The 22,767-nt window shown below is 46.8% G+C and overlaps 1 protein-coding gene across 22 annotated transcripts in view; it reads right to left on the bottom strand.

Annotated features, from left to right (window-relative positions):
- The window catches only part of ptprfb (protein tyrosine phosphatase receptor type Fb), a 135,122-nt gene that overhangs the window by 95,864 nt on the left and 16,491 nt on the right, over window positions 1-22,767 (bottom strand). For 8 of the 22 annotated variants that reach the window (XM_078099446.1, XM_078099453.1, XM_078099451.1 and 5 more), the window contains exon 1: window positions 6,693-7,057. The exons of 6 other annotated variants lie outside the window; for them this stretch is intronic. The gene's annotated coding sequence lies outside the window, so the exon portion shown is untranslated. Of the gene's footprint in view, window positions 1-5,993; window positions 6,241-6,692; window positions 7,058-22,767 lie in introns of those variants that run through there. 8 more of the 22 variants (XM_078099443.1, XM_078099450.1, XM_078099449.1 and 5 more) reach the window with 3 other exon arrangements.

Raw genomic sequence — 22,767 nt, 5'->3', positions numbered from 1 at the left:
CATTTATTCCTTCACGGCGTGAGCAGAGATGGGATTAATCAATTGGTAACAACGGCAGCGACCAAAGGTTTTCTTGTTACAATATCAGATATGCTTACAGTTCATTTACCCACACAGAAAAAACAAATAAAAACAATAGGTTTTTTTTTTACTATGACTCCAGCCCCCTTATATATAAAACATGAGTTATTTAATACTCCAACTAAAGGTTGATTATTGGCCAGAAACAAACACCAACGAGTTGGATGGAGGAGTCCTCCTCACCTCATGACCCCGTTCAGGTAATGAGAGGGTATCTGGACACTGTATCGGTCGTCTGTGAGAAGATCCCGCCCCCCCTCCCATCCCCTTTGTGGAGGCAGGTTGACAGACAGGAAGAGTGAAGAACAACAGGCAGAAGAAGGCGCGAGCGGTGCAATCGATTGCCAGCTGAGTAGCGAGGTCCGTCACACTGACAGGCCGCACGACCTGCGGTCCACCGACGCCCTCATTACTACCTGCGAATCTCTCACCAGGACTAATCTCTCGCTTTCTCTCGCTCTCGTTCACGCCGCCGATCTGGTGGAAACATTTCAAAAAGAGGCGAAAGCCACAGTTAAGCCTCTGCACTGTGCTCCATCTACATTTAAGCCTCGGCGATCTTGAGGAAATTTCCCTCGTCTCAAGAGGGTAAAACCTCTGGCACATTAAACATTTCTCCAACTATCTGCTCCCCTCGTCCTCTTTCCCTCCGACGTACCCGATAGTTGTTGTGGAATCCTTAGTCCTCGCAAGACCAGCGGAGCTGCAGATCGGATTTACCTGCAGCTGAGGCAGCTCCCAGACTATCAATTACCACCAGTGTAGAGTCACTGTTCTGCAGCTCCGCTAACAAGGGATTCGCACACACGGAACATGCACACACACACACATACACGGCCACTTGGAGAAATTCTAAATTGACTGGCAGTTGTGGGATTTTACTGATTAATGAATAAATTGTTTGTGGAAAATCCACTTCTGGTATTTAGAGCAAGTGTTCTGCAAAAGAATGGAAGACGTTGTTTTTGCAGATGCCAGAGATGCTATCTCTGGAGAATTAACATGCCATTTGTGAAAAGAACTAGACGCAGTAAAACTTAGGAATTAGGCCACTTCTGGAAATATCACAAGTTGAAAGAAGGAATGTGGAGCCATAAATAACAGCGGCGCTAGTGCTATGACTAATTAATATATAAAGGCTGTGTGTCTGCAAGGATTTGGCGATAAAATCTGCATCACGATAACACGAGTTGTGATCAAATATATTGAAACAAATTGGGTTTTTAAATCAAATGTAAGAAGAATGTGTATATATATGTGTGTATATATATATATATATATATATATATATGTGTGCATTTATCAAAGTTTCCACTGAAACTACGGGTATTGTATATATATTTCAAACACTACAGAGTAAAAAACTAAAGCACAAAAGCCACACTTCCCACAGTGGAACCCGTTTGTCTGGTCTGCGACGGGCTGAAAACAGAAATCTCACTAAATTCCTCCTGACACGTCCTCGCACTCTCAAGACGACGATTGGAGTGAACACCGGGCCGATACGAGCGTACAAAGACATGCAGGGACAGGACCTGTCGCTCAGCCCGCCAGATCCCCCCCCCGACACCTAAAGTGCCTCTGTCGGTTCAGCAAATGAAAAGCCATCACGGCTAATGTTGCCGTCATCAAGCTGAAGTCATTCCGGTGACTGGTTTGGACGCCATCTCGCCGGGTCCTGTTTAACTTGCCTGAGCATGTTTGGGCTCAGAGCGTCAGTTTTGATTCCCAGGCTCAGTGCTTCAGTGGACGCGGAGGGGGGGCATAGGCTAACGTGTCCTAATACTACTCTTACGAGGATCACAGCAGGCCATCCAGCGCCGCTTGGCGGCGTACTTCGCTGGAAGCCCGTGAAGGAAGATCTGAGGAATTGGAATTCCTTTTAAGTGAACCATCATGTCTAGCCGAGGCCGCAGCGCAGTGATCATTAGGGTAACATAATCGAGTCCAAAGGCTAATGAATGCGCATTAGCAGCGGACTGTATGGCGGCTCTGTGTAAAGTACAGCACATTTGCATATCACCATCAAACCATTACAACCATTATCCTCGTAAGATACTGGCCAGCGGGGATTTTCAAGCCCTGGTGCAAAAATGTACCATGCATTTTTTAAATGGTGAGTAAAACGATGCTTTACCAGAGCTCCTAACGGCATGTCCACGGTTTAAGGTGAGTTTCCAGTCCATGAGATGCAAAGGGGCTTTCCTATGAAACTGGTTATCTCTCTACTTCTGCTCTCCTCAACCAGTCCTCTTGTCTATGTGTCAGCCTGGGCAGCCAAGTCTCCCATGTTTACTAATGTAGAAGCAGCCCCTTTATCAGGGGAGAGATTTGTAGGGAAGAGGCAGGGGATTAGCCATCAAATTACCAGGCAGACAGCGTCCCTGCTCCGGGGTTGTGAAGCGGTAATCTCTGAAGCTGAAGGGGGAGATCCAGATAAAAGTTGGGGATTGGCGCTGTGGCACTCCGAACTATTTGTACTTAAGGAAAAGAGCAAAGTGTGTTTCTGGGGAGGCATTTTTATAGGACCTGGTCACATAATATTGTATTATATATAGTTTTCTCTCTTTCATATCCGCGGGCTACGTGGGGGTCAAGGCAGTAACAACCTCAGGATGCGAGACTTTTTGATAGGGGAAAGCTCTCAAAGAGCAATGCTGTAGCTAGGCAGGGCTTGTGGAATTAGATTCCAGTGGCCTTGCCTGGGGTATCTTGCGTTGTCGCCCTGCCCCCCCCCCCCTTAAACAAGCAATGCTCTCCTTTAGAGAATACCCCCTGGACACAGGAATGTTTCCCCAACGCCTCAGCCCCCGTCATCCTTGCAGGGCCACACTGGGCCAACAAGCGCTGCGCAGGCAGGCTATAAATAAGTCAGCCACTATAATGAAACCAAATGAATCTCCATCCATCTCCCCCCCCCCCCAAAAAAAACGAGCCAGGGACCTGGAGCCCGTGCAGGAAGAAGAACCGTAACCCGCGGTCGCGGATGAGCCAGAGGGCGGACAAAGGCCAGACGCCAGTGTAAAACATGAAACGCACGTTCCGTGGTCTCAAGCGCTGTACGAGTGGGCAGACTGAGAAGAAGCTTTATTCCATTATATGATTTATTTATATGACTTATTGATAGCGAGAGGCCAGTCCTCCTTGCGGCTTTTTGAGCTCAGCAGCAGAGGATTTGTTGAAGAGAAGTTATAACTTGTGGAGGAGAGAGAAGAGGGGGGTGGGGGGGGGGGGTGACAGGAGGGCTGATAAAGTAATCAACTACGATGTTGAGTCCGGGCCCAGAAAATTGGGAGGCTGCGCAAACAAGAGCGGTGGTGGAGGCAGAGGGATAAATCAGCCCCACGACTATGGCCCCAGAACCAAGCACCAAATTAATCAAGCCTACACTCGGTTGGGTTAGCTTTGCTGCAGTTTAGCATCAGTTACAGCCTCGTGCTCAGGAGAGACCTTTAATTCCCTTTAACAGAAGACCAAAAGCCAACAATCGCAAAACAACAACTATATTCAGTATATTCATATTTGAGCATCGTACACAGTGATTCCATGATGTAACATCAGGGTATCACAGGCGGCTGCAGTGATCTTCTCATTTTTCCTTATAATAGCTTAATGCCAGGCGGGATAGATTTGTGACAAGCTGCATTTACATTGAACATGCAGAGAGCCTGAGCTTTGGCCCTGTCATACACAGAGTAGAAAAACTGCAGCTGACCGTGAAAATCGAGGGCCGCTTCAATCAATGCGGATTCATAATGCGATGATGTGGAATTAAAATGGGTGTCGTGAAACGAGGGGCATTTCCTCTATGACAAAGCGCATGTGTGTTCCCTTTGAGGGACCCACGGCGGTAACCGATAGAGCCAAGTTTGAAATGAAAGGTTCAAGGCTACGAGCACAAAGACCACCTAAGATGGCTAGCTATAGCTTAGCATTCAATGTAGACAGCACTGGCACAATGCTGAATAGATTAGATCATGTAAAGAGGAGCGCAGAAAAGCACAGAAGCTAAAAAAAAAATTAAAAAAAACGCAGTCTGAGCTGAGCATTATGATCCACTTTAATCTACTTTAAAGAGACAATGAGCCTGAGCCACACCGTCACAAATACACTGGGGTCTTTTTTCTTCCTATAAACAGGACATAATCTTTTTGTCCCTAATTGGGAAGGAAAACAACATCACCTTCTCTGAAATAAACCATTATGTGGCTCGATGATCTCGGGTCAAAACCTCAACATGTGCTTGGAGAGCTTTGGTGGATGGCAAAGCTTAGACACGGACCCAAACTTCAATCAAATGAGCGCTGTGCTAAAAAAGCGCTCTTGTCATAACACCGCGGATTTTAGTGGGAAAGACGCCCTCCTTTCTAAAGCTTCTCCACAGCACCTGTCACGATGAATGAGTGACTTTCTGCAAGAAAGAAGTGTCACATCTAAGACAAAAACTATTTTAAAAAGTGCCCATCAGAAGAGCTCACACATCACGCTGGCCTCTGATTGACATAGCACATTACGGAGGATACGTCCGACACGCTCAGCCTAAGCTGCAAGTGCATGTTACTCAGCACAGAACGCAGGACGGTAAGTAGTCCTTGTCATCCTAGGACAACCAGTCACCACCTCGTCCACATCAGGCCACAAGAACAAGGCATTTTAAAGGCTGATACCTTATCATAAAGGAAGTCTACGGTTCAGCTTTTTGTGGGGCATCACGTCTGGCTCCACCGGCACGATCCTTATCAGACATTGATCAGTGATTGTAGGCAACCGCTTTTATGCTGCGACTGGGACTCGGGTGATTAGGCAGATCCATCATGCGTCAACAGGCCATTACACATTTCCCAATCCAACGATGAGTAGAAATCAGGTTCTATGGAAAAATCCATATGCTCAGCCCGTAATTACTGCTGAGGAACGCGATGGGGGTAGAGGTTGAATGATCGACTGCTCCGTATCGGAGTGATTTATTCGCAAGGAAAGACGCGGGCCGAGGCGGTCATTGAAACGAAGGCTATTTCCTAACGTTTAGTCAGGGAATCAGGGAGTCGGAGTGTACAGACGGCCTCGGTTGTTCGCTCGGGTCACTTGCCAGACTTCCCACAATGTTTTCTCTTGGAACATTACTGGTGACGGAGCGGCTGAGGCAAAGTCGTAAAAGTGGAACGAAGGGTGAGCGGCCTGCGCGGAGGAGGTCAGGGAGGACGACCTGCGGGTCGGCGGGCGTGGATCGGCTCCGTTTGGACAGATCACCATGGCTGACACTTGTCTCAGCAGCTGAACAGGCATCCCAACAAAGTGGCCATCTTCAGCCAGCTTCAAGGTATTTTTTTTTAATCAGGTCTGAGTTATCATTTTAACATAACATTTAAAAAGAAAAAAGAAAGCTCAGCTTCGGTACAGCAGAGAAGGAAAACTCATTCTCAAGTTGCCTTTGCCGTTGGACAGACTTTTTTTTTGAGTTTTAAAGGCCAAACTAAACCAAACAGACATTTTGGCGACACTTTGTTCTTCAAAAGCTGAACACAGCGTTGATGGAAAAGAGCAAGTCCGAAAAAGTAGATTTTCCCCACTGACACCGGGCTCCTTATTGAGCAACACATATATTGTGCAACAATTGCCGTTGCTATTTAGTGTGACAAAGAAAAGGCTACAAAAGTTTCTGTATTCAAGTATTCAAAGTTCAATATAGTCTAAATAAATGTAATAATATCTGTAAAAAAATGTAATAATAATAATAAGACATAACTACAGATGAGGGAGGACATCTAGAGACGGTTTTTCTTTGTTGACATTAAAAGGTACAAAAAGTGTTTGACTTCCTCAGTCGAGTATTTCCAAGAAATATCTTTGAACAAAGAATCAATATAAACGAAAACGCTTCGCCAATCATCAACTTCAAACCTCTAAATCACCCTTCATGCGGCTCAACTTTGTTGAAAGCAAGCGCAAATATTTCCACAAAAAACTTCCAAAAGTTCTTCCCAACAATCATCTTGGATTTCAAAGCCTTCTTTCAGTGTCTTCTTCCAAATGGAATTCTTGTCGCTGAAACGTTAGCCTCCGGATTGCCACGGGAGATGGGGACCGCTGGAAAAACAGGTTGCTTTGGCCTCAGTGCGGGCCCGCTAATGGCGCACGGCGTCAGGGTGCCTCACCTTAGCAGCGGTAGCTAGGGGACATTCTATGGCCCTTCTATTCAAAGTCCACTGAATACGTAGAGGGGGTGGGGGGGGGGGCGCTCGCACCAGACGGGGCAATTTGCCAGAGAGCCGGCCAATAGAGCCGAGCCAAGACGAGGTTAAACTATTGTTTTGGCTTAGCAAGCAAGAGTGAGCGCGGACAAAAGGGGAGCGGACAAAAGAATAGTGAAGAAATACCTTACCATTGATGTGTGACACAACTTATTTTGTTACTTTATGGTAAGAGTCAACTTGTAAGGAGGTATATGGTGAGAAGTTTTTTTTTCTTCTTTTTTTTGAAAGCACACACACTGGAAAAGGGCGAATAGACAAGCATAGTTCAGAGTCTCGGACAGAGCAGCCAGTTCCACGGAGCGCACCTGTGCCCTGATCCGTCTCCAACCACCCGTAACTTTAGTTTTCCACACTTACCGATGCATCTCAAACAAGTCCACGTTAGGAGTAAAGCCCTTTATTCCTTATTCCAGAGAGAGAGAGAGAGAGAGAACCCAAATCCTAGAAGAGAGAATCCAGCGGTATCCACGAGGGAGAATCCCCCAACGGCGTCTTATGAAGAAGTGTGCGAGCAAAAGGTTCTCCGGCTCCTGCTCGGTTATTCCATCCGCAGCGTTAAATTAAACAGGAGGAACTGTCTTCTTGCTCTACAGCAGTACGTGTCCAGCTGTGGCTACGGAGCAATGTGGCCCAGGGGGGGTGGGGGGTGAAGGGGGGTGAGAGAGAGAGAGAGAGAGAGAGATCCTTCTGAGGCAGAGCTTGTTCACACACTAAGCTCGGGTGTGCAGGGACTAACCGGGAGAAGCCAAACCCTCCGCGTGACGTCACCGGTGTCACATTTCAGCGTGAGGGGGGAGGAGTCTGCCGGGGGCCTTACCTTTTTTTTTTTGGAACCTTGTCCAATGAGAAAACTATTTGGTGGAGCACCTGTACGGAGGGCAAAAACATGGTTTTGGTGTACTAGTACACGTGATGTTATGTACTCCTGCAGCTGAGACCACAGCGACTTCTCTGAATGTGACTTGATATGCATGCTAATCCTCCACATGGCTGTAAAAGGGCCCCGGCTGACAAGGATATCAACATCAAATTATATTTGCAAACGCAACTCCTGCACATGTTCCAAAATCAATTTGCCATGTGATTAAAAGTGAAACTAAGGGGTTAACAAAGTGTGACCTTGGAACAAACATTCCCACGGGACTGTTCTAATGTAACATGATTTGTGAATAATTAACTTGTTTGAAAAATTATAATTTGTTCCCTTAGTTCTCCCTCTCGCTCTGTGTCCGTCTTTTGGAAGGCAATAAATATGTAAAATCCTCATTTTGAAATCACCACACACACACACACACACACACACACACACACACACGCGCTGGTTCTCACTCCCTGCGGTCAAACTCCGCTAGCCGTGGAGCTAATCATCCACAACAGATGTTCAGAAATGTTCAGTTGGATTTATGACAGCTCTGAGGAACAGCCAAGTCAGCCTCTGGTGCCTTTTCTTTTTCTTTTTTTTCTTTTCCGTCCTACAAGGACGAGGGATTGCACTAAGAGAGGACGTCAGCACAACCGTTCTCTTCACCCCCCCCAAAAAATACTCCCTCGCTCTCTGAGATTCACCATCCGAGACGACAGCGCCTTAATGGATCACAGAGCCGCGGGACCTTGGGGAGCGGTTCGCTCGTTTATCCCAATAATACTGCGCGGACGGTAACTCGACTCATCCGGCGACGCTCGGGCAATGCATCGCCCCGGACGTGATGATCGCCTTTCAGAAGTGTCCGCCGCGCTGCTGACGCTGCAAGTTGTGACCCAGTCTGGGACAAGTGTTGTCAGATGAAGACTTATATAATATCATGCCGCATTCATATTTCAAATGTGACGCAACAACTACATCAGGATATGTTGATGCCTTCCAATAGGGGAGATGGACTTGGGCTAGTATACCTCTTTACTAATACCAGCAGGGCAGTACGGCTGCTTATAGAGAACAGGACCTAAAATAAATATAAGAGGTATTCAAAGTGCGATTCTACAAGGCGCTAATGGGGGTGTTTCACAAAAAGCAGCAATGTTGAATGTCTTCTGTGCTTAAACTCCGCTCAGGAAAATGGCGGATTGCAACGTGTTCTAGATTCCGCTTTGTTGTTAACAATGGGAGACAGTCTTATTTTACTGGAGGCTGCAGATGTGTGCGTACAACTTGCTTTTCGGCGAGAGAAAGAATTGTTTTATCTTTAACTTTCTTCCAGTTGAAGAGAAAAATGTGATGCGGGCCATTTGATTCAAAAGCAATTCCGTCTGCTCGGCCTCACACACGCACGCACACTACAAATATATTCCATCTTACAGATAAAAAATGGAATCTCAAGCACACACCATTTACAAAAGCTTCTCCCAAATTAAATCACAACTCCCTGCAGAAATGAGAACAAGCAATCTGGATATGTTGGAAGCCTCCGATTCCGTGCAAACTCGTGAGAGTTTGCGAGAACCTTCTGGAGAATAATTAAGACACCCACACACCCCCCGAGGAGAAAGGAAAAAGTATTTCTTTGGGTGTAAAAGAGTCTGCGCCAACTCAAATGTCACACTCATCCGAGATCAAATCGCTGAGCAAATCCCACAGGGGGGAAGAAGGTAGATGTAAAGCTTATTGCTTGGTGGTCTTAACAGCCGAGTGGGAGAGAAAATGAATCGTGCACAACAAGAGGCATTTCATCCCCACTGAAGGCTCATTTCATTTTAGAGCAAAGTGAGACTGGAAACACAGATGGACTGCGGCCCTCTATGCAAGATTAAAACGGTCGTCTCCGGTGAGTCTTTGTCGCTCAGACAGTTTTAGGACTCCATCTTTTGTCCCGTCCCGCTGGAGCTTGAATAGAATTGGAAACTCCCCCCACCAGGTCAGAGAATTTATATTATTGTGGCAACCACCCATCCCCCCCACTAATTTCATTAGGCTGAAAAAAGGCCGACAGCCCCTTCAACCTGAAAGAGGCGACCCCTCCCTGATTTAAGGCAGTCGGGCCGACAGGAGCCTTTAATGGATTCCAGTGAAAAATTGCTTTGTAAGATCAATATGTGGGCTGTTGGGCCTTTATTTTATGTGAGTTATTGTGCGGAAAAAATGTGTTGAGCGGCGCCAGGGTTGTCTGCAGGTGAAGAGCACCTGGATGGAGGCAGACACCTCAGCTCCTCTGTTGTAGTGCCGGCTGCTGCAGCGATGAGCGATGAATCACATCGGCCCTGGGCTCTATCAATATAGCCGTCTGCAGCGTGTAACAAGTCCGCCGAAACACTTTAACAAGGTTCAGCTCCAAGGTAAGAGAAAATACCTTTTCTTGGTCTGGTCACTGACTGAATAAAATGAGTTAAAAAAAAAGAAAATCTTTGCAAGATTTCACTGTATTGTTTGTGTTTTTAAACAATCTTCAGTAATAATACATTTTCAACAAAAAGAACATTTAATTGCTTTAATTGCCTGCAAATAAATGTGTTTCACGTCCCCGTTCTGCAGGGTCACAGATGCAGAAATGCTGACCTGCGTCGTAAACACCGGGCTGTGAGAGTCAGCGAGCTGCTGCTGATGGGCTCTGCAGACTAGTGATGTCATGTCCAGAAGCACAGCTGGCCGACACCTGTTAGCTTAAGTTCTCACGCCCAATTGGCCACCGTCGGCGTCCGTTTGTTTGCTCATTTACCTCGGGATCGCGTATCTGCATCACATGAACAGGTCATGTGATAAAATTTACAAAAAAGGGGTTTAAGGGCACTTGCGAATTCTCAACGCAAAGACGTCCTCAGGCCCGCGAGTTTAAGCGCGTGGAAGCTTTTCATCGTGTTGTTTTCTTCATGTGAGCCGCCACATTATGTTTGTCTCCCATCGGCTGAGAGAATAAAAGAGCGGCATTTGCTCGGAGTAGATAGCGAAGCATAAGGCGGTGATCTTTACGATAAAAAGTTATCTCCAAGCAACATGCACAAAAAATAAAAAATCACACACCGTGTTAGCATCACACTGCACTGCCGTCTGAACACCAAGGGCACGCTCTTGGCCCCGAGGTTGTTCTCAGGTCTGTCGGCAGATAACACCGGCCCCAGCGCCGAGGGAAGGTGGTGGCACATGGCGACGGGGGGGGGGTGTGAAAAGAGACGGACAGTGGGAAACAGAGCACATAAAAACAAAGATAAGATTGGCTTCTCGGCGCTGACCTTCAACGAGCCTCTGTGTGTGTGTGTGCGCCACTGCAGATGTGCGCGCATAGAGCATGTGAAGCTGTGCACGTGTCCCTGTGTCTCCATCGAGGTGGGTGCATGCGGCTGCATGCCTATAGCCACTTGTTAGTTATCGGCAGAATACGGAAAATTCAATAAAAACCAATGAGGCGGAGACGTGCGGTGGATCGGGGAGCGAGAGGAGGCCACACGTTTCCCTGCTACTCTTGGAAAAAAAAAATCAAAAAACAACAAGTCTTCTCCCCCCGTCTGCTGCAGACGACTGCGGGGGCCCCCGCTCTCTGAGGGGACACGCAGAGCATGCCGCCGACTGCATGAGACAAATCATTTTTATCTGGGACCCTGGCGGGTGTTGAAGAACTGGGGGTGCATTTAGATGGCCCAATTAAAATGGGGAAATGAAGCGTCATTGAGGCACTTTAAAAGCTCTGAAGCCCCCCCCCTACCCCTACGCAAGCTCCCTGAAACCCCTCTGGAGGCCAGCGAGAGAGAGAGAGGCGAGGCAGGGAAGGGGCTCCGAGGTGAAAGCCGCGCCGCGGGGAGGCGGCCTGCTGCGTTGGGTGGGTGGGGGGGGGTTTAAGGATGAGCCTCATTGACGTAGCATTGTTTTTTTTTTTTTATTTACCGCCCTTCAGATAGTGGCAAGTCGGGTGGAGGGGTCAAGAGCAGTGTGCAACTTCAAAGGGGCGACTTGGCAATCAATGATATGGATGTTGGCTCCAATTGTCCAAAGGTGTCTTAGCGGCCGACCTTGAATATCATCCACCGCCCACTTTAAACCCTGCAAAGTTCAAGTCACTTCGTTTCTCACCGGAATATGCCCCCGCCCCCCCCAACACGTTCTCATTTTAAGACCTCTATTTGTCTTTATGATCAATGATCATTCCACTGAGATTACAGTCCGGTCCCTTTCTTTGGAGCAGACAGCGCCATCGGCGCTGCAGTTTCCTGAGTATATGAAAAGGTCAGAAGAGCAGGATGCCGTAAGACCCCCCCCCCCTCTCCCCCCGGCACAGCATTGGCGGTTAGTGGAGAAAGAGAAACGCCGTAGTGTGCCGTGGCCAGCTGTCCGGCAGTGTTACATTTCACAAGCTACCGTCAAAAGGACAAGCAAAGGTGCAAGCTGTTTCTACAATGGCCGCCTGCTTTTTTATGTTATTGTCACGGGAGGAACGGATACTGTGCTTCTCTACTGGTGCATTTCTCCCACAATGTTTACCGAACCTTGCGGCAGTTTGTAAAAGGCCTTCTGTCATGAACTGAGCTTCACCACCACCAAAGAGACTCCGGAGGTTAAGAGCACAATAGGAAATGATGACTTTTATTTCGGTGTCTTTGGCCCTTTTTAAAGCATCGGCGGAACAGGCGCAAAACTTGAACGAAAGTAAAAGGAAAGCATGCGATCCAAACGCAAGAGGCTCTCGCTCGGGGAGACGAGTGGCCTGACGGCCGACGACGGCCAGAAGGAGCGTCAGCTGCTTTTCAAATCCACTCTGAGGTTTGAAATCAATGCGTCGCGTGTGATTCCATGTAGTGCTCGTCATGTTCTCTCCGGAAACAGCTTTCGGGAAAACAAAAGCCGGCGGCGTCGTAATGAGCATTTCATTTGCCTAATATTTTTCCCGTTGGCACGCAGAAAGAAGCCACCGCAAAAGGTATGCGTTTAACAACACAAAGCAATTTCAGTATGGTTAATAGCTCTCATTAGAAAATATCCCCGAGCCTCCACCGGAGTGCATCACTTTGCTGGAGTTAGAACAGGGGAGCGGGGAGGGGGGGGGGGCGCTTCCACTGCTAAAAGGAATTAAACCACAAATTAGTTAGTTTCTCGCATTAGGAACTGATAATGGCCTCAGTACGTATAGCTTGTGAAGACGTAGTTTCATAGCATGGAAATATATCTAAGCAGCCTTGTAACGAGATTATACAACCAAAGCTATGGATCCAAATGCCTTATTCATAACATACAATTCACTCCAACGTGCAGGCTACGTCACCTCTATGCCCCCCCACCCCCGTATCATTTAAACCAATAGACATTAAAATAGTTGAGCTGCAGTCTAACACACACACACACACACACACACACACACACACACTTCAACAGATGAAAAGCCTGCCAAATAAAGGAGTAATCCATCACTCGTGCCATTTTGCATTTTCAGGGTCTTCAACAATGGCTTGACTGACAGGGGGAGATAAGGACCCTCTGTTGACCAAAACAGTGAACACACAAAAGAAAGAAGAACTGAAATGGTTCGGCGTTTTGGTGGAAATAGGCTTTGGTGTCAAAGGTCATACGAATGACAAAGCTCACTGATTTAAATAAAGATTTGTGATTTAAGGGTCACTTCTTATTGCTATTTTATCTTCTTAAATTCAGAATTCAGACTTAGGCTAGACTTAACGGTAAGGATTATTATATATATTTAAGAGCCTTCCAGATTAGAAGTTAGGGGATAATTGTGCAGCAGTAGTAGTTTTAATACACTTCATAAATAACTAAATAAATGACCAAAGCTCCACATTAATCTGAGTTTACCATCGGTTTAATCCCGAGCGATGTTGTCGTCATGAATACATCTCAACCTAAAACGTCTCATCATAGCACCAGTGCCTCATCAATTCATAGAGAGGAAATGGCTGGATTCATTTGCGAGCTAATGGGGAAGAAAGTCGTTTTCCTCCTCCTCCCATTCGACTTCATTTATTCTTTTTAACATGTGCACCTTCTATCACTTATCTCTGGGATCTCTGCTGCATGTCAGATGAGCCTAGCTGGGCTCCGGGCAGCGGCCTCTATTGCAATAAAAAAGAATCTGAGGCTGAGGGAGTAAGCTAATACACAAAAAGGTCTCAGTTTAAGTGCTGCAGGGGGAAAGCACAGTTCCTCACACAGCCCACAGTCCCCTGTCCTTTTCTTCCCCCTTGACGGGGAGGTTTTGTCAAACGTAGAAGCACCAGAGTGCGGTGCTCTTTGAGACGGCGACGACACAAAAAAAACAACAACCGTTAGCGCACTCACAGAAGTGGCTTCGGGGGGGGGGGCTTAGTCTGGGGAATACATCCACACATCTTACCCCGACTTCAGTCACCAGTACGAATGGTAACCCCCCCCATCATAAGGATTCATGCTCGCTAATATCGAATAGGTTCCATGTTACTTTGTTGTGATCATAAGAGGTGAAAAGCTCGTTCTTGTAGTTTTCCTAGAAGCCGGTTTGTGGCCCTTTGACAGTCAAGTCAGGACAACTGTCAGGTCGCCCTAAAACACCGGCGGATTACTGCCAGGAAAAGTGTAATGAGAGAAAATAAAACGGCAGATTCGAAGCCACGAGAAGGAGTCCGTCACTCACAATCAACAGTAACTCCCCGCGGACTCGAATCTCACCAGGTGCAAAACAAAAGACCACATTTCCCTCGGCTGGAGTTGGACCACTCGATCTAAAATTACATTTGGATGGATTAGTTTTTGTCGTGGGTTCCGCAACAGCAAGTGTTTGCACTGGGTGCGGCAAGAGGGGATCGGCATTCCTGGCGTTGCTGAATTCCATTTGGCTCCCTCCTGTCTGACCCACCAGCCGGGCGTTAACAGGGCCGCCACGAGGGCCGCGCTGGAACGCCCGGGGACAATCCGCCACTTCCTGCAGGAATCTGCACGTTTCAGGCAGAGGTCAGAGCCACCGTGAAGCTCGCACTCTGGGTACTCCTGCCCGGTAAACGCAGCGCGGCATCGCGACCACGGATCGGAATTCAAGAGGTGCTGCGTTAGGAAGAAAAAAGGAAGAAGAAGGTCCACCGCCCACCACTCGTCCCTCGAGCGGACGTCTCCGCAGCCGTCGGAGCGGCCCGGGCTCAAACGGCGGGAGAACCGTGATGTAACCTCCGCCGCCCACGGAGAGAGGCTCCCCGCTGAGAAAATGTTGGGATGTGTAATGAGTTTTGCCACTCTGGCCTGTACCTCCCACAGCATCACGAGGAGCTCCGGAGAGGACAAATGCCACCTCTCTGTCGCCGCGCGTCCGGGGGTCGCACTTGTCTTCTCCGTGTGACCTTTGGGTGTGAATGTGGCGGCGAAAAGGTGAAGAGACATCGGACCACGGCGACGATTTCCCCTTCGTAGAATCTGTGTATGAAGCCGAGCCGCATGTGACGCTTCTGAAATCTGCATTGTTTGTGTTGATTTCATTTCATTTTGTTTTCCATTGATGCATAAGTATCTACAGTTAATATCCGTATTATAAGACCGAGCTTTGAAGATTGTAGTACAAAAGGGCTAACAAGGTTACAACAACAGGAAGACTATGAATAAATGATTATTCCTTTTTTGCTCTCATTTGTCAAACAGCATGATTTATGTTCGAAATATTAAGCATATTATAAGCATTATAATGCTAAATGGGGGTATTTTAACATGTCTACATGCCCCTCCCAGTATATAATCGCATGATGCAATCAAATTGGATAAACTGGCAGTAAAAGCACCACTATTGTTCTCTGCTGTGTCCTTCCCATAAATACACCAAGGATAAAATGACATGAATATCCTTCAGTGTAATATAAAAAATAAAAACCCGACGAAAAAAAACCACAGACCTTCCTTGTGGACCAGAACTAATGTGGAACATTAAAATGTTCCCAAAGACAGAAAGAGAATTTGTTAGGAGGGTACAGTTAAATAAGAGTTAAATGTATTGATTGAATAAATTCCTTTCACACTGTACGGTTGTATTATTGTACATTCATTTAGTGTTGACAATCTATCCGAGGAAAATAACCCAGTGTCGGATTTTCCCGACGAGAGGTTTAGAAATTGTTGTCACCAGATGGCCGATACTTGTGGGCGGACAAGCCACCATGGCAGCAGAATATGTTCACTGCTGAATTAAAGTAACCCCGTGTCCCTTAAGTGACTATGCAAATTAGTCTACATGTCACATGCCCTAAACTAAATTGGCAATTTAAATCAAGTAGCTAAACAGTAGCTAAAAAAAACAAGTGGGGAAATGAGAAAAGTCTCTGGGGCTAAATATGACTAAAATGTTAAGTAGCAAGTTGGTCAGCCACATCAACCAAGTGTCTGCGTGTCAAATTATCCCAATATACTTATTTAAAGAGTAAGCTCATGTCATCACCTGCAGCTTACCGTACAGAAAACCATATTATTAAATTTTCATTCATTTTACTATATAAATATATACATACACATTCTTTTGTTACATAGCTCAATGAACATAAAAAACAAAATATTCTCCCTTCTTAATGTGCTGACAGACATAAAATCCCAGATTCTTCTAGAAAAACACACAGGCTTCCATTTGCAAGAGCAAACAAGCCAGTGAAATCCAATCAATACACATCATTAGCTCCGCGAGGGAGATCCCGTCCGCGGGGACTCTTAAAATCGCTTAAGTTCTGAACATTTCCAGTTAACTCCAGTGCGAAGCTTTTCTTCCTGGTTTAAGGCAAAAAAGGAGTCCGCGCTACAATTTCCAAATCCAAAGCACAAATGACACCGGCTTTCAGCCGGCACAGCGCTGCTGTTAGGTTGAAAATAATCGGGTCGGACAAGGAACTACAGAAACATGCTGTGACCTTTCAAGTTGGGGGGGCGGGGGCTGTGTATACGTTTACAAGATGCAAGGGGACAGTGGGGGGAAAAAAAGAAAAGACAATTCCCATCACAGAAATTGGAGTGTGACTAATGGATGGTGAAAGAGCTGGTCAGTAACCTGAACTCTGGAATAATCTTCCCCAAGTCTCCGTGGCCACTTTTGGGGGAGCAGTGAGGGGGAGCAGTTTGACAAGGGAGGGGGGGCGGGGGACAGGGGGGACCACCTGCACACCCGGAGAGCCCGCTCTGCGCTGGCACCGCCATTTGTTACGCTCCGGATTCCCATTAGTTCAGAGCTGGGTTGGCTGGGAAATCCATCTCCTTGGTGTCAGGTTTGTGAGAGCGCTGCGCGGGCCGCGGCGCCGGGGAAACCATCGGAGGCGTGCACGGAGCCTCACCTGAGGTGCAGGACGCACCAAAGCGCGCAGCCTCGACCTCGCTCTGATCTCGTCTCCTTCGGGCCGAACGTTGTTTTTAGGGCAGCGCGGTACGAGCCTCCACATTAACAAGTATGCGAGGGTCTTTAGACTCATTGGTTCCATTTAGGCCAAAGTGAAAAAAAACGGTAGCAGCTATACGACACCAATCCCTATTAAATAGTATCTCCACAGCAAGGCTATGACATTTAAACATTATTAACTATGATGGTAAACAAGTGAGCATTTTCATTATTTACGGTAAAAAAGATGACACGCCTTTTTCTAGCATTGCAGATTGGATCTTGTTGGGTTTTTGGACAAACGAGAAGTAGAGATTAATCCACCGTTACATTCACACAGGCCAAAGAAACACTCTTCTCTTATAATGAATCTTTAGCTGGTGGATAAAGACTCGTGTTGAGAGGATCTTCCCAACCAGCTTCGATGATGCAATGTCTGACCAGCTTTATGGATGCTGGACTTCATTGACGGGTGTGCACGTGACCTGGGAACCTTCAATGGGTTCAGAGAGGTCAGAGGGGGGGGGTCAAGCGAGCGGTCCTCGAGGCCTCCCTTTTTTCGACGCGGTTCTCCGCATCAATAATCCAGACTGACGTGCACAAGGCGGTCTGAAGGAGAGCCAGTCGGATGGAGTCGCCTGAGCTCTCGCCGTGAAATAAACAAATGAGAAGCGACAGTCGTGATATAGTCCATAGAACCCCGCGAAGAGCACCCGGCCTTCTCCGCTTCGACCCATCCCGCGGGATTTTTTTTACACAGAATGCAGGTGTTGGCTGGGATGGACTCCAGCCCCCCCGCGACCATGTGTGCAGGATAAGCGGTTTGACAATGGATGGATGGATGGAGAATGCAGGTGGCTTCTAGTTTTCTGCTTCAGAAGACAATGGCGAGAGGAAAAGGAGCGCCACCCAAAAGATGTAAAAATAGTTTGGACTTAATCGAAGGTTCTTTGAAAATTGTGTGGAGAAAAAAAGATAAGAACATCAAGTGACAGTGATTGCGCGGTGCGAACGGCTATGGAATACAAATCGGATCCCAGGACACATCTGGCAGCAGCCGCAGCGAGAACGTGAACTAGTGGGACGTCTGTCAGGAGTTCAAACAGACCTACAAGAGCCAAGAAATGCTGTTAGTTGCAACAAAATGGCTCCCGGTGGGATACGTTGACAGAAGCCTTGGATGGATGGAGGTATGTGGTACGAATGCACCCAACTGTACCAATGATCAACAACAGAATTTAAAAATGCTTAGAAATTTCATGAATAATTCTGGCATAATAGCAAAACACAAAAAGACACTGTTCGTGTTGTTCCATTTAACATCTAGTTAACTAGGTTGGATAAAAAATAGCTTTTCATTAGTAACAGGTTCATGTTGGGGAAAGACTTGAAAAATCTTGAATGTACAAATACCAGAGTATACTAATGTATTATTTATTTATTGGCTCCCCCTGAGTTCAAAGACATTTATTCAAGATTTGTTCCCTGCTGCTGATATTCACACATTATTCCTTCTGGTCCCGGCAGCTTTTCCCTTTTCAAAATAGCCGTCAATCATTCAACAAAAGGTGCAAACAGCAACATTCATTTGAAATGATGTTTGATCCCCACACAGTGTGGATCGACATGGAGCATCCAATTAAGGTAACAGTCCTATGGACAGCTTTAGGGATTCAAGTTCAATTAGGGTGCAAGAATTAAAGAATTAAAGGCTTAACTTAGATCAGCTGTCAGTCAGCCTGACTGTTAATTGACTTGGTCTTTATTTGGAAAAAAAATAATAAAATAGAAAATCCCCATGCCAAAATATGAACAGCAATGCTGTAGTCTGAATAAAAGAACAAGCAGCTCATATGATGCATTCTACAGCTTTGCTCTAAAGCTCCCAATTAGTTGAGACATTTTGCTTAGTGGCTTGGCATTTTTTCGCCACAGGGCGCTGATGTGGTAGATTCGGTTGGACATGCCAGGAGAAGGACACGATGTAGAAGGCTGAGTCAGGCGTCGGCATCCTGCGCCCTACTTAAATCATCTAAAGACATCAAATACAACCACAGAGACCACGCTATTAGAATCGCGATCACATAAGGATCCTAAATAAACTCATCACAATAGGTTATTCAACGGCGGCGGGGGCCCGACATGGAGATGTTCATTAGCCCGTTGCTCAGACAAACACATTTGATGGACTAAACCGTTGAATATGAGAAGATGCTTGAGCTGCTGTCCCGGCTGTTAAGGGAGATCAAAGCGCGGCCCGAGGGTCCGGTGAGCGCGAGGCGCAGGATCGCTTCAGCGCGGCTCCACGAGAACAAACGCTGGACCAAGGAGATACGACGACATCAGACGTGTGCGCTGCATTCCCAGAGGCCTGTTCTTTCAGCCTGCCCGGCACCAAATGAGCAGCGAAGGAGGAGGGCACAGGCATTCTCCCAGAAAGCACTTCAAATCTAACAATATGCATAAGCCCCTTTTGGTAGTGTGTCATCTAAGTGAAGACGGTTCAGATGCCGCCGCCGCCTGTACGTTCTCACCCGACTGTGAATGTGACACATTCCAGAGGAACTAGAATCGAGGAATGGATTAGCAATTATGGCCTCATGTATCATAATGTAAAATGTTATATATGCTATATATATATATATATATAAAAACAATAAATGCACGCAGCGTAAAAAGCTTTTACCAAATGACATGTGATGCTTGGGAGACGTTTGGGATTCCAGCCAAGCAGACCAGACACATACGGACTTTATGAATACGGAGGTGTGTGGCACTGACTGTGCTGCCGGAGGACTTTTCTCAGTGACACATACTATATTTGCTTGCTGATGGATTGCCTGCCTGCCAGAACTAGTGCGCAGACATTAAAAGGAGACAGAAGTGCTGATTAAATGTTTTTTTCCTCAACTTTCAGGGACGTCATGAACAGGCAAGACGGCGTTTCAGCAACTCAACAGTAGCAATTGAGATTTTTTTTTCTTCCTACCGCAGAATCAAACTTCCTAAATGAATTAGGTCCAGGCGTGTTTATTTCTTCTTCCCGTCTGTTAAAGTCCCGGAATATACTCCAATTGAGCCTAAAAGCTGTGGAAACCTCCTCTCTGCTTCAGTGCCTCTTGCACACGCAGCCCATCCCTGAAATGTTTGCCAACATTTACAACATGGGGTCACGTGTAAATGGGAGCGCGGATCAATATTCAGGGAAATGCATACATACCGCCAATTGGCAACTCACAACCAGGTCACATTAAGGGGGAAAATGCCGGTATGGTTTTAAATGGAAGCGGTGACACTGCAGGGAAAAGCTCCGAAGGAATTACATCGGCCTGGAAAAAGACGGCGGTACGCTTTGATCGCTCACCTACTAGTCAGGATTTGGCGTTATATTTCTCGTGTGTGAACTACAAGAACATCAGCGGCGCACCAAAGCAGCCCCTTGCCTGCCACCTTCACAAAAATAATACCACACACCTGGAGCCGGGGGCGCGTACCAGGCTCTGGTGGTGCTCCTACGGTTCTCCCGAGTCATTTGTCAGGAACGTCTTGAAAAGGAGTTGTAATAGTAACGGATTGTTACAGACGGCGTCTCAAAGCGCCTTAAGTGCAGCCAATGGGAAACATTATAAACAGCTTAGCTTCCCACCATGGCGGAGGACGCAGCGCACCGCTTGTTACTGTTGTCATTTTCCAGTCCAACAATTAGTCGTCCTCACAGTTGCAGGAACGTTCAGCAAAGAGCTTTACGGGATGTGGGGAGGACGTCGGCTGAGGGCCTGATAATTGGCGCATTGTACGTCACGCGCCAAATAATTCCAGCTCATCCAATCTAAATCCCGGCAGTAATGCGTGATGACGTGTCCCGAGGAAAATGGAACCCGGCACTTCATTGCCGCCGTAGCGCGGACGCATTACCGCAATTCCTTGTGCAAAGTGTGACCAATCAATTTGACTTCCTCCTGAAAAACAACACGGCGAAGTGGGGGGAAAAAAAATCTGCATCTGTTATGTCTGTTATGACCTTTGTTACATCTACGGACCATTCGCTGACACACGATATCCTGCAATGCTCGGCTTTGGGGAGACGCGAAGAACAGAGAAAGAAAATGGAGGAAACTGTGAGAAATGGATGGCGAGGGAGGCTTTTGTTGCCACATTTCTCACGCAGGGTATCGGAAACGGCCAGATGCTGTCTGTCAGTCAAAGCCAGAGATTACACTGCGCTATTTTCCTAATGAAGAGGTCGAAAGGTCGGGGCAGTGAGGTAAGTGGAGCAAGACTGTCACAATGCCAAACCCCAAAGAAGTTATTCCATAGGTGCCGGATTGCTAATGGCGTGGCGCGTGGTAATGAAGCAGAGGAGTAAATGTTATACAGTAATAGTATTACATTAAATCGCTGTGTGGAGTGTTTATAGTTCATGCAAATTCAAGCCAACACTGTCATTTAAGATGTTCACATTTGCTTCAACTGGTCATGCCCATAATAAAAACTCGCTTTATTTTCATGTTTTACCCAGTTAATTATAGCCGGGAGGTCCATCCATTGGCGGAGTGCTCATTTATACACGGCAGGCAGAGTAATAGAACATGAAGGACTGTGGCGGCGGACACTTTTCAAGGGATGCCATCTCAAGTGGTTGCAATTGGGATTTTTTGAGCTTCAAACCTCATTTCCAAAGGTGGTTTCAAACCTCTGAACACATAACTGTCATAACCATATTCCAAAGCTCGGCTTTCTGCTAACGAGGTGTAAAACGACATTTGAGGCTACAAAACTCGAGACACACCTTTGTGTGTTCTGTTCTCTTGTCGTCATCAGAGGGTCGATACCACATGCTCACGCACAACAAGCAATATGTCATTGACCACCAAGCCAAATATAAATGATTTCAAAGAAATCGGCACGTGCTTAAGACAATAACCGCATGCTGTGCCAGCCAAAGATCAAACTCATCTCCCGGCTGTTGGCATCTGAGTCGGATGCACTTTGTCCTTTCTGTGGCCATGTTCCATTTCATGTGCCGCTCCAAGGCGAACAGAGGCAACACGGGTTAGGATGGAAAACATGCAAGTATAAAGCCATCAACCAGCTTGAGTGGAGCCAGAGGAAAGGGTTAAGCGGCTCTGATTGTAATAACTTGGCCCTTCTACACAAAAACACATGATTGAATTTCTGTTTCTCCGCAGGCCGTGCATATTTTCATAAAGTGCAGCTCAAGCATGGAGGGAAAAAAGAAAAAACGGGCGACAATTTCGAGGCCTTATTTCAATTAATCTATAAATAGCATCCAAAGAAAGCTTCTTTTTTTTTCTTCGGCGTAGAACTTGCAAAGCCTCACTTCTTCAGGTACTGGATGTTAAACCGCGGTACTTGTGGCGTGACATACATTCATTACAACGTCTGCACAATGGCTAATGCAATAACCATAGTAGCACCTGTGATTGATGGCTTTGTTAAGAGGAATAGTTACGCGCCATTAAACGGGTGTAACAGCGCATGGCAGTCATCTCAATAACCTGGAACAAAGCAATTACCCGGTCATTAGAAAATGGAATAGACTAATACGACCAGGTGCTCGCGATTCTGAGCGGCGTGCCTTAAGATGGGCCTGTGATGAAAAAGAATCAAAATATTATTTGTGTGTACGGATAGTGTGAAACTCTTGGTATTCCATTTCCAACAATATTTCCATGGGCGTGAAACAACGTTTGCACGCTGTTTCACGTCTCGCACGATCATCTCACGCCGCAGATGCTCCTCTGGTGTCCTTGTGAATGCTCATCTCGCCGCGGAATTACACGCAGCTGTGCCTTGATAATAAGTCCAGGACGCTTGTTCACGCGGAGACCACCTCTCATCGGCTCGCCGATGACCCGAGCCATCGAGCACGGCGGCGCTGGACACGATCGAGAGGACCGAAAATCCACGAAGGGACACAGACGCTCGGCTGTGGGGAGAACGCGGCATGCAAACAGGGTGAATAAGCGCACACACACACACACACACACACACACAGCATTATACACACACACACACACGCACGCAGCGTCACTCAATCATTCAATAGTTCCAGGGCCGATCCATCTATAGCTCGTTGCCTGGGATCCAATCACCATTCCCAACAGGGCCAATATGAAAGAATGGCTGACAGGCTGTGAAGACGACTCTCTCGTCCTAGATTAATGACACAA

Source organism: Gasterosteus aculeatus, chromosome 3 (assembly GCF_964276395.1).
Source record: "Gasterosteus aculeatus chromosome 3, fGasAcu3.hap1.1, whole genome shotgun sequence".
In the NCBI taxonomy this organism is placed as follows: domain Eukaryota; kingdom Metazoa; phylum Chordata; class Actinopteri; order Perciformes; family Gasterosteidae; genus Gasterosteus; species Gasterosteus aculeatus.
This window is presented reverse-complemented; position numbering and strand designations above follow the sequence as displayed.